Source organism: Peromyscus californicus, unplaced genomic scaffold (assembly GCF_007827085.1).
Source record: "Peromyscus californicus insignis strain IS unplaced genomic scaffold, ASM782708v3 Scaffold_4__1_contigs__length_199733344, whole genome shotgun sequence".
Classification (NCBI taxonomy): Eukaryota; Metazoa; Chordata; class Mammalia; order Rodentia; family Cricetidae; genus Peromyscus; species Peromyscus californicus.
In genome coordinates, this window is record NW_026294562.1 from 81,197,962 (window position 1) to 81,208,116 (window position 10,155).

Here is a 10,155-nt window from a genome sequence, read left to right on the forward strand (position 1 = left end):
GCAGAAAACCCAACAGAAGCACTTTATCACACATGAGGGACCTTTGATGAGATGATCTGAGAATTTCTTCTTAGAAACTTTGGATAGGAAAAGGTAGCAGGCTGCTATAGTCAAAGCATTGCAAGAAAAAATAATGACAACCAAAAATCCTATAGCTATCAAAAAAAAGTTCTTCAGACGCGAAGGGGAAACTAAGAGGGCCCCAGATAAAAATAGCTCAGAGAGTTTGTCACCGTGTAAGAAGCACCTGTAAGAAGTAGAAAAAAAAAAGAGGAAGAATTATTTACGAGACTGATTAAATCTAGTGGCCAGAAACTTCCCAAGGTTGATAAGATGTCTTCTTCCTGCCCTGTAAGAAGCATCAAGAAGAGCTCAGCATGCTGAAATGAACAGAACACCAGAGGGGAGCAACAGGAAGAAATGAAGGTATCAATAAGTGTAAACATGTGGGCGATTAGAAAATCTAGTGTTTCCTATGTGGTTTGTTGTTGTGGGATATTTGTTTAACTATGCAAAGATGCATTGCATTTGTTTAACTATGTAAAGATGTGTTGCATTTGTTTATGCTGTGGAGTGTTACTTTAACTGTGTAAAGATGTGTTGCATTTGTTTATGCTGTGTTTGTTTAACTATGTAAAGCTGTGCTGCTGTTTCACCTTGCCTGCCTAAGTCACCTGATTGGTCTAGTAAAAAGCTAAAGGTTAATAGCTAGGCAGAGGAGGGATAGGTGGGGCTGGTGGGAAGAGAGAGAAGTGGGACCAGCCAAACAAACACAGAGGAAGCAGGAAAGCAGGATGGACAGTATGTAGATGAGGTAAACAAGTCTCAGGGCAGCACATAGAGTAATAGAAATGGGATCATTTAAGTTAAAAAAAAAAAAAGCAAGCTAGAAACAAGCCTAAGCTAAGGCCAAGCATTTATAATAATAAATCTCCATGTCATGATTTGGGGGCTGGCAGTCCAAGAAAGCCTGCCACAGTTTGTAACTCCACTTTCTTTTGTCCACATTATGTAAAAGACTAATGAACTATAAAAATCGTTAGTTTATATTTGGGGACACACCATGTATAAAGATGTAATTTTCTGACATCCATGTCTAAAAGATGTGAAAATGGGTGTGTAGGAGCAGAGTTTTTATGTGTGATTGAAGTTACACTGGTATAAATTCAAATTAAAATATTCTAACTCCAAAACACTGAATGTAATCTCCATGGTAACCACGAAGAAAATAATTATAGAATAGACACAAAAGAAAATGAGAAAGGAATTAAAATATTTCACTACCAAGAGGGAGAAGTCAGCTAAATACAAAAGAAGGCAGAAATGAAGAAAAGGAGAGAGAAAACCTGTGATGTAATAGAAAACAAGCCACAAATGAAAAAAGCAAGTCCCTCCAGGCCAATGATTACTTTATATGTAAATCGATTAATCCCTCCATTCAAAACACTGGTTGAATGGAGTCTGAAAAATATACATGACCCAACTACATCCTGTATACAATATTCATCTTAAATCCAAAATGCAAACCAATTACAAGTGAGGGAAATAGGGAAATCAGAGTCCAGAAGAGATGTTTGTACCATGTCCAGAGCAGTACAGTTCACAGAAGCTGGGGTGTGAAAGCAGCCCAAGTATCCATCAGCCAATGGGTGGATGAGCAAAGTGAGGTGTATTCATGCAATAAAATACTAGTCAGCATTTAAAAGGAATAAAACTCTGACATGTGCTCCACACGGGATGAACTGTTGGGAAGTTATGTAAACTGAAAAAAGCTAGTCATTGACAGAAAAACACTTCGGTTACATGAGGTACTTAAAGCAGTCAGTCACAGGAACAGAAAGTCATTTCTGAGTGGTGCTTTCTGGGGCCTGGAGGTCAGAGGGTTGGAAGGTATTTAGTGAGTGTAGAGTTTCCATTTGTAAGATGAAGAGTCCTGAAGATGCGTGCTAGCTAGCATAGCCACACAACATGAATGTATCAAACCCCACTGAGCAGCACACTTAAAATAGCTCACATGGGGATGTTCATGCATATATATTTTACTAATATAAAATAATTTTTAAATGAATATAAACTGACCACTTGCAGTAAGCCAGATTCTGTGCTATACACTTTGCATGCTTTTATGCCCCTGTCATATTAGTTATGATTCCTGCATTACATACAGACGAGGAAACTGAGGCACAAACAGCTTTAGAAACTTGTCCAGGCTCCACGTTGGAAACTGGAAGTGCTGAGATGAAAACTCAGTCCATGTGACCTCACAGCCAGTGCTCTTAACCATTGAAACCATTCACAGCTGGTCAAGGCACTGAGAACAATTCACTGTGGAGCACTCAGTCACAAAAGGGATACCTATGCCACCCCCTCCAAAGCTCAGGAAACAGCAGAAGGAAAGTAAAGAATATAAGAGCCAAAGGACAGAGGAGAGGGCTGTGAAATGCTATCTTGTTGGTATGGCATGGTCGTGATACGAATGAACTCACTCCAGCTTTGGTTGCCTGCAGAGCGCATGGAAAACTGAGCCAATAGACATTCATAGATTGGATAGATGCTCACAGAGCCTCATCCTGCCCAGGGGAGCTAATGACAGGCAAGGGCTGCTAGGGTAGAGGAAGCCGTTGGCCTTTATGGTGGAGACACCGGTGAGTTACTTGTGCTCCCATAGATAGTTTCACAAGGTCACAAAAAAAAAAAGAAGACATGGAAATGTGAGAGGGACTTGATGGGAGGAAGACGGGGGTGGGGGGGGAAGTGGGGGAATGAAGGGGGGACGGAGTAAAAGAAGGAAGAGGCATTAGTGCAAACGGAATATATTTATGCATGTGTGAAATTGACAAGGAATAAAATTTTAAAACCTTTTTATTGACATGTAGCACATAATGCAATATGGTGCAGTTAATTTTAAATGCAAAGCAGACAATGTTTTTAACATAAGTGTATAACCATGCAACTTCTACTATGCCATGATACAGGAAAATCCTGGCTCCCAAGAAAACACCCTTATAACCTTTCCCAAGAAATCCCTCCTCCACAGTGAGCCTCTCTATGACTCTCATCACTGCAGATTAGATTTTTGTGTGAGTGTGACTTTTAGAAATTGTGATATAATACGGATAACATTAAATTTACCATCTTGAGCTGTGGATGTAGCTCAGAAGAAGATTTAAAAAAACATAAAACACTCTAGCACCCACCTGAGACTTTTCCCTTCAGGTTTCCAGAATCACCTGAGCCAAGTTAAATCAGGATGAGGTCTCATGAGACCCAGTGGGATTCGGGGCCATGTTAAAGGAACGCCAAAGTCACCACAGAGACTTCATTGGGAAGCAGGATCCTAAGGGCTGACAAGGCTTGAATGGGGAGTGCCCGCCACTGCCCTTTCCTCCCTTGATGTTGATTGCAAAGGAAGACTTAGAAATAAATGCCCTCTGAACAAGACAGCTCGACTTGAGGGCTAGGCGGCACTCTGTAACCTTCCACATTTGGCATTCCTCAGGGAGAAGAAGGCACTCGCTTTGAGTGAAAAATTAACAGGGTGCCAAGAAATCAATAAACAAGATAAATAATATTTCAGTGCAATATTTTTCAAAAGCAGAACTAGTGCCAGAGAGAGAGAGAGAGAGAGAGAGAGAGAGAGAGAGAGAGAGAGAGAGAGAGAGGATAATATCAACTTTTTAAGTACAGACAGGATCTAATGGCTTAGATTAGGTCAGGGTTCGAGAGAAATGAATAAGGCCAGGTCATGTAAGTGCAGAGTGGGTACACAGAGATACCATTAGGATTAAGTGGACAAATGTGTGCAATGCACTTAGAATAAGCCATCATCATCACTATCACTGACACCATCACCACTATCACCATCATCACCATCACTGTTAACATCACTGCTACCACCACCACCACCACCAATATCACCACTGTCACCATCACCACCGCCATTGTCCAACATCATTGTCATCCTCACTACCACACCATCACCATTATTGTTCTAGTACCATTCCTAGGAACAGCCCTAGTACCATTCTTATTACTGTTCTTACCGCTACTGTTTTTGCTGTAAGAAAGAGACAGGTTGGGCATGGTGGCCAGTGCTCGGAAGGCAGAAGCAAGCAAATCTCTATGAGTTCAAGGTCAGCATGGTCTATATAGTGAGCTCCAGGATAGCCAGCTTAGAGAAAGAGAGACAGACAGACAAACAAGTACAGAGACAAAGAAAGACAGAGAGACAGACAGAGACACATAAAGACACACAGAGAGAAACACAGACAGAGACACAGAGAAAGAGAAAGACAGAGGCACACAGACACACAGAGAGAGACACAGAGAGACGAGGATCTGTTTCATCCCTGCGCAGACTTGGGATCTGCAGTTTCCATCTCTGGCTCTCCCTGATTCCTAGAGTACCAGTCCAGAGCCCCTCATCTGTCATTCTCGGCCATCCTGAACCAACATGATGTACCCACACTGTCTCATGTCTTCTGGACTCACGAATTGTCTTACTCAGCTGCTGTAACAAAATACTGCAGACCTCCTGGCTTAAATAAGAGGCACTAACTTCTCAGAGTTCTGGAGGCTGGGAGTCTACGGTGAAAGTGTCACAGACGCTGTCTGGGGAGGGCCTCTTCCACCCTGGCAGGTAGCTGTCTTCCTACCAGATCATCACTGGGTGAAAAGACAGGGCTCTGATCTCCTTTTAGGACACTAATCCACGGCATAGGGGTGAAGGGAGACACACCGTCGACTTCATCTCAACCCGGTTGCCTTTCAAGTGCTTTAACTCTATCTGAACATTGGAGGCTAGGGTGTACACCTGAACTTAAACTAAATATGTGAACATTCAGCCCACACGCTCCATCTCTCTAGGCAGCCTAGGATCTCTATAAGGTTGGAAGTGGTTGTGTCTGGCTTTCTAGTTTATCCCCTGCTCTGCCTGGTCTGACAGATTCTTGCCACTAAAACTGTATTCACTGTCTTAGATTCATGCAAACTTGTATCCAATATTCTCTCCCTCCTTTGACAGAATTGTACTAAGTTGGTTGGGCAAAGGGAGAGGAGACAACTTTTTATATACCCACCTACTCTTCTATTTAGTTTGAAACCATATAATAATTTTTATTATGGAGCTGGGGAGATGGCTCAGAGGTTAATACCACTGGCTGCTCTTCCAGAGAACCCAGGTTCGATTCCCAGAATCTACAAGGTGGCTCACAACTGTCTTTAACTCTGGTCTTAGGAGGTCCAATACCTTCATTTGGCCTTCATGGGTACCAAGCATGCACATGGTACAGGCAAAACACCAATACACATAAAAGTAAATTAATAAAATTAAAAATAAAGTAAGAGTTACTATCATTATAAACTTTTCCATGCATTATTTCATTTAGCATTCATATTAACCCTATAATAGATAATACCATTATGTCTTTATACAAATTAGAAAAGGGAGGCCCGGAGGAGTTAAGTGTGTTCACAATGTCACTCAATGACTAAAGTAGAAGAGTTAAGTCTAACCCTTCGGTCTGTCTCAAGTCTATGCCTCTGAGCACTGAATGAGACCAGGATTCCTAGGCTACCAATACCTTGTCACTCACACTCACACACCCAACTCCCTCCCTCTCTCTCTCTCTCTCTCTCTCTCTCTCTCTCTCTCTCTCTCTCTCTCTCTCTCTCTCTTTCAGCAATCTTAGCTTACCCCTGCTTTTAATGAATGAGTACCAATAGTGAATACATATGGGGAACAGAAAACCAATTTGCTCATTTCTCTAAGAGGTCACCCAATCCCCACAGTTAAAAAAAAATCTTTAACATAGCATCTCTTTTTGTCCTGGGATTTTTTTATACTCTTGGCTAGTCAGTTTAATCTTTACCTGGCCAAGCCAAATGTCCATCCACTGCTTACAGGTGACGTGTGGCTGGCAGGGAGAGAGGCTGTTAACAAGTGGGAATGTTGCCAAGTGTAGAGGCACATAAAAAACTACTCAGGTAGAGGAATACTTGGTGCACGCTTTCTGTGCCTTTGGGTTTCTATCAGTACATTCCAGACTCAGGTGGGCTAAAAAAAAATTTTAAGAAACAAGTGTCAAAGTATTAACATAGCATGCGTTCTTCTCACTGCCCTGGATTCTTCAGACAATGGGGTAGAACAGAACAGTATATTCTTGTTGAAGTAACAGCTTTTCACTCCAGTTCATTTTTAGAACAGTTAACGCATTCACGTTTTCAAAAGTCAAAACGAAATTAAAAGGTCATCATTAAGAAGCGTATCTTCCAGCCCAGCCCTTCTCACCACCTCTTCAGAAGTAAACATGTTGGTTCATTTATCGGTTTCTTGTTCACCTCTCTATGTTCCCTGGATCAAGTTTACTTATCTGAATGTAAGAGAGCAGGAACATGCACACATCTCTCTCTGTCTCGTGTCGAAGGTACCACAGCATGAACAAGATTCTGCACTTCATCTTCTTACTTACTCTTCCTGGAGTTCCTTCCACGTTAGAACGCAGAGGTTTCTGTCTGTCTCTGCAGCGAGGTCGTGCTCCACAGGAGGGAATGCTTGGTCTGAGCAGACTAGCCCGTTCTCTCTCTCTCTCCCTCTCTCCCTCTCCCTCCCTCCCTCCCTCCCTCCCTCCCTCCCTCCCTCCCTCCCTCCCTCCCCAGCCATTAACTGCCTGTAGCTATTCATCTAGAGGTGGGGCCTTGTGAGATTCCCCCCATCCACATTGGGATTCAGTTGGTATTGTTATTTTACAGGTTTTATTTAGACAACCATATGGTAGGGATTTCATGGGTACAGCTTTGCTCTCATATAAAAAAGGTACCTAATCTTTTTTTTTTTTTTTTTTTTGAGGCGGGGTTTCTCCCTATCCTAGCTTCATTTCCATTGCTGTGATAAAACACCTAACGAAAAGCAACTTAGGGGAGAAGGGTCTACTCACCTGATAACACCAGGTTCCAGTCCATCACAGCGGGGAAGTCAAGACGGCAGGAGCAAGGCATACACGCTCACTGCTCGACTCAGTTTCCGCGGTCTTACACAGTTCAGAACGCAAACCCAGGGAATGGCATTGCCCACAGGGGACTAGAAATTCAGAACTCAAACCCAGGGAATGGCATTGCCCACAGTGGGCTAGAAATTCAGAATTCAAACCCAGGGAATGGCATTGCCCACAGGGGTCTAAGAATTCAGAACTCAAACCCAGGGAATGGCATTGCCCACAGGGGACTAGGAATTCAGAACTCATACCCAGGGAATGGCATTGCCCACAGGGGTCTAAAAATTCAGAACTCAAACCCAGGGAATGGCATTGCCCACAGGGGTCTAAGAATTCAGAACTCAAACCCAGGGAATGGCATTGCCCACAGGGGTCTAAGAATTCAGAACTCAAACCCAGGGAATGGCATTGCCCACAGTGGGCTAGGTGGCTCTTTTCATACCAAGTAATGTAATACAGTCACACACACACACCCCATAGACATCCCTCAGGCAAGCATATCTAGACAGTCCCTTGTCCAGACTCTTCCCAGGTGACCTCATCGAACCTGAAGCTCATCGGTCAGCTAGACTGCTCGGCCAGGGTATCGTCCGGTCTCCACCTCCCCAGCACTGGGAGTACAAGTATGCACCAGCACACCTGTCCTTTGACACAGATGCTGGCATTTAAATTCAGGTTTTTGTGCTTATATGGCAAAACACTTAATCAGCTGAGCCATTTCCTTAGACCTAAGCAGTGTTGATGGGTAAGATGTAAGTTCCTTTCTAACTTTTGATACCATAAATGATGCTGCATCCAGTGATCTTGCACATACGCCACTTCTCCCTGGGCAACACCTCTGCAGCATGAATCACCAAACCTAAGGATGCTAGGTCAGAGGGCAGGCACATGTTCAAAAGCGAGCCATGTTGCCAACTTGCCATCCCCAGGGGCTCCAATCTTCTATATTCACCTGTCATGATAATACCTCTTTCCCCACAGTCCAAACAACAAAATTGCCCCACCTGATAAGTGATAAATGATATTTCCGTGTAATTCCGTTTTCATTTATCTTATTATGAATGAGGCTCATCATCCTTTCATAAAAATAGTGTTTAAAATACTTAGTGTGAGTGACAGAGGCTCATTAGGGCTAATTCAAGCAAATGAAGGGGGAAATCATTACAAGAATTACAGGGGTGTCTCATGAAGCTGAGAGCAACCAACCTGCCCCAAGAGCTAGAAAACAGAATATGTTAATTAGATTGCTCTCTCCCTTCCTCCTTCCTCCTTTCCCTCCCTTCTCTCCTCCTCCTGTCCCCTTGTGTGTCTGTCACTTCCTTTCCCTCAGTCCCTACTCGTGAAATCCTTTCTTTGAGGTGAAATCCTTTCTTTGAGAATTAGCGAGCCTAGAAGCTGAGGCCTCTCCACATTCCCGCAGCATGCCTACCTGGTGTCCTCCCCAGCCCCGTGCGTGCTATCGATACTCAGAATTCCAAACATCCAGGGAGAAACTCTGGGTGGTTCGTTGTTCTTACACAGTGCGACATCCCCCCCCACACACACACACACAACAAGTATTGTTTCTTCTTCCTGTGATCCAATCCCCAAGTGCAGGTGAGGAGAAAAGAGAATCAGAAAATGCAATTACTAGGAGCCACCTAGAGCAGATGCCAATTATAGACCTATTCAATAAACAAATAAATAAATAAAAAGTAAATATCATTGCCATTTCCCTGATAGTTCTTCCTCCAAGTAGAATCCCGCCCCCCCACCACCACCCTCACACACAAAAAAACAAAAACTTGCTTTTGTCAGCAAAGTGGCTGTTTCTCTGCATGGTCCCAGTGCCTTCCCAAGCAACCATATTCCTTTTATTCCCTTTGCTAGGGTTTAGAAGCCGACCTACCTGAGATTCAGTTCTAGCTGAGGATACAAGGGGAAACGTTCTAGCAGCTAAAACCAACGTAGTGTCAAGATGGCTGCTCTCCTGTTTCTCTGTATTGTTGCATCTTCCTGTGATCCAATCCCCAAGTTTTTGTCACCTGAGGAGCCACCCCCATATTTCATGACAATAAAGGAGCATTTATTATTTCATGTGACTTTAGGTTGGCCAGGTGCTACTTCTGATCCAGCATCTTTCTGTATGACAACTGCCACTTGGTCCCAGGGACCAAAACGAATCAGTGGCTAAGCCTTGCATGGGAAATAGGTTACATTACTAAAGTTAGTGTAGTGATCTTTGCAGTTTATGACAATGATACCTAAAATTCTAGGGTCTTGTAACCATGAGGGGTGCAGTTATATTGACCCGATGAAAAGATGGAAAAGATTCATGATAACACTGAGCCACTGAGTAAACCAATCCTTGAGTTGTGCCATCACAGAAGATCTTATTATGTGAGATCATTTCTGCTTAAGATGCTTGGGTTGGTATTGCATTGTAGGTTGGTTGGTTTGTTAGGACTTTTCCTGCATGTTAATAGAGGCATTGCAGGAAAGGTCAGGTCTACGGCCATCCAGCCCCGAATGCACCTGCTTTTGTCTGCAGGGGAAGTCAGTTCCAGGCATTTGAGGCTCACTCACTGCCAGATATCCTCAATTGACTGGATATTTTTAAATTTTCTGTAAAGAAGGCTTGGGTCATTGTATCCTAACATGAGCCAACCAAGAGGGGCAATGACCCAAATTTTAAATGCAAACTTAAGTATTCTTAATATTTCATGAAGTCTAAAAGATGAGAAGCAAAGTCTTGGAAGAGTAAAGGAAATGGAGTGTGGCATTGGTCAATAGATGCCAAGTTATAATTAAGTAAATAGAATAGCTGGAAGGATGGAGAAGACAAGAAAGGATAATGGGAAGAGGAATATTGATCCCAGTACATTGTTTGTGTGCATGTGTGTGTGTCTGTGTGTGTGTCTGTGTGTGTCTGTGTCTGTGTGTGTGTGTGTCTGTGTGTCTGTGTGTATATATATACTATGAAAGAATAAATAAATGATAATTTGGTTCTGGTGTCCTATTGGATAGGAGGGTGTCATTGGTTAAGATTTGCTTGAGTGTCAGGTTGACAAGATGAGGACCTGTGATGGTTAATCTTGTCAACTTGATTGGCTTGAGAAGCATCTAGATTAGTGGAGCAGACCTCTGAGTGAGTCTGTGATGGTGCCTCCAGAGATACTTCACA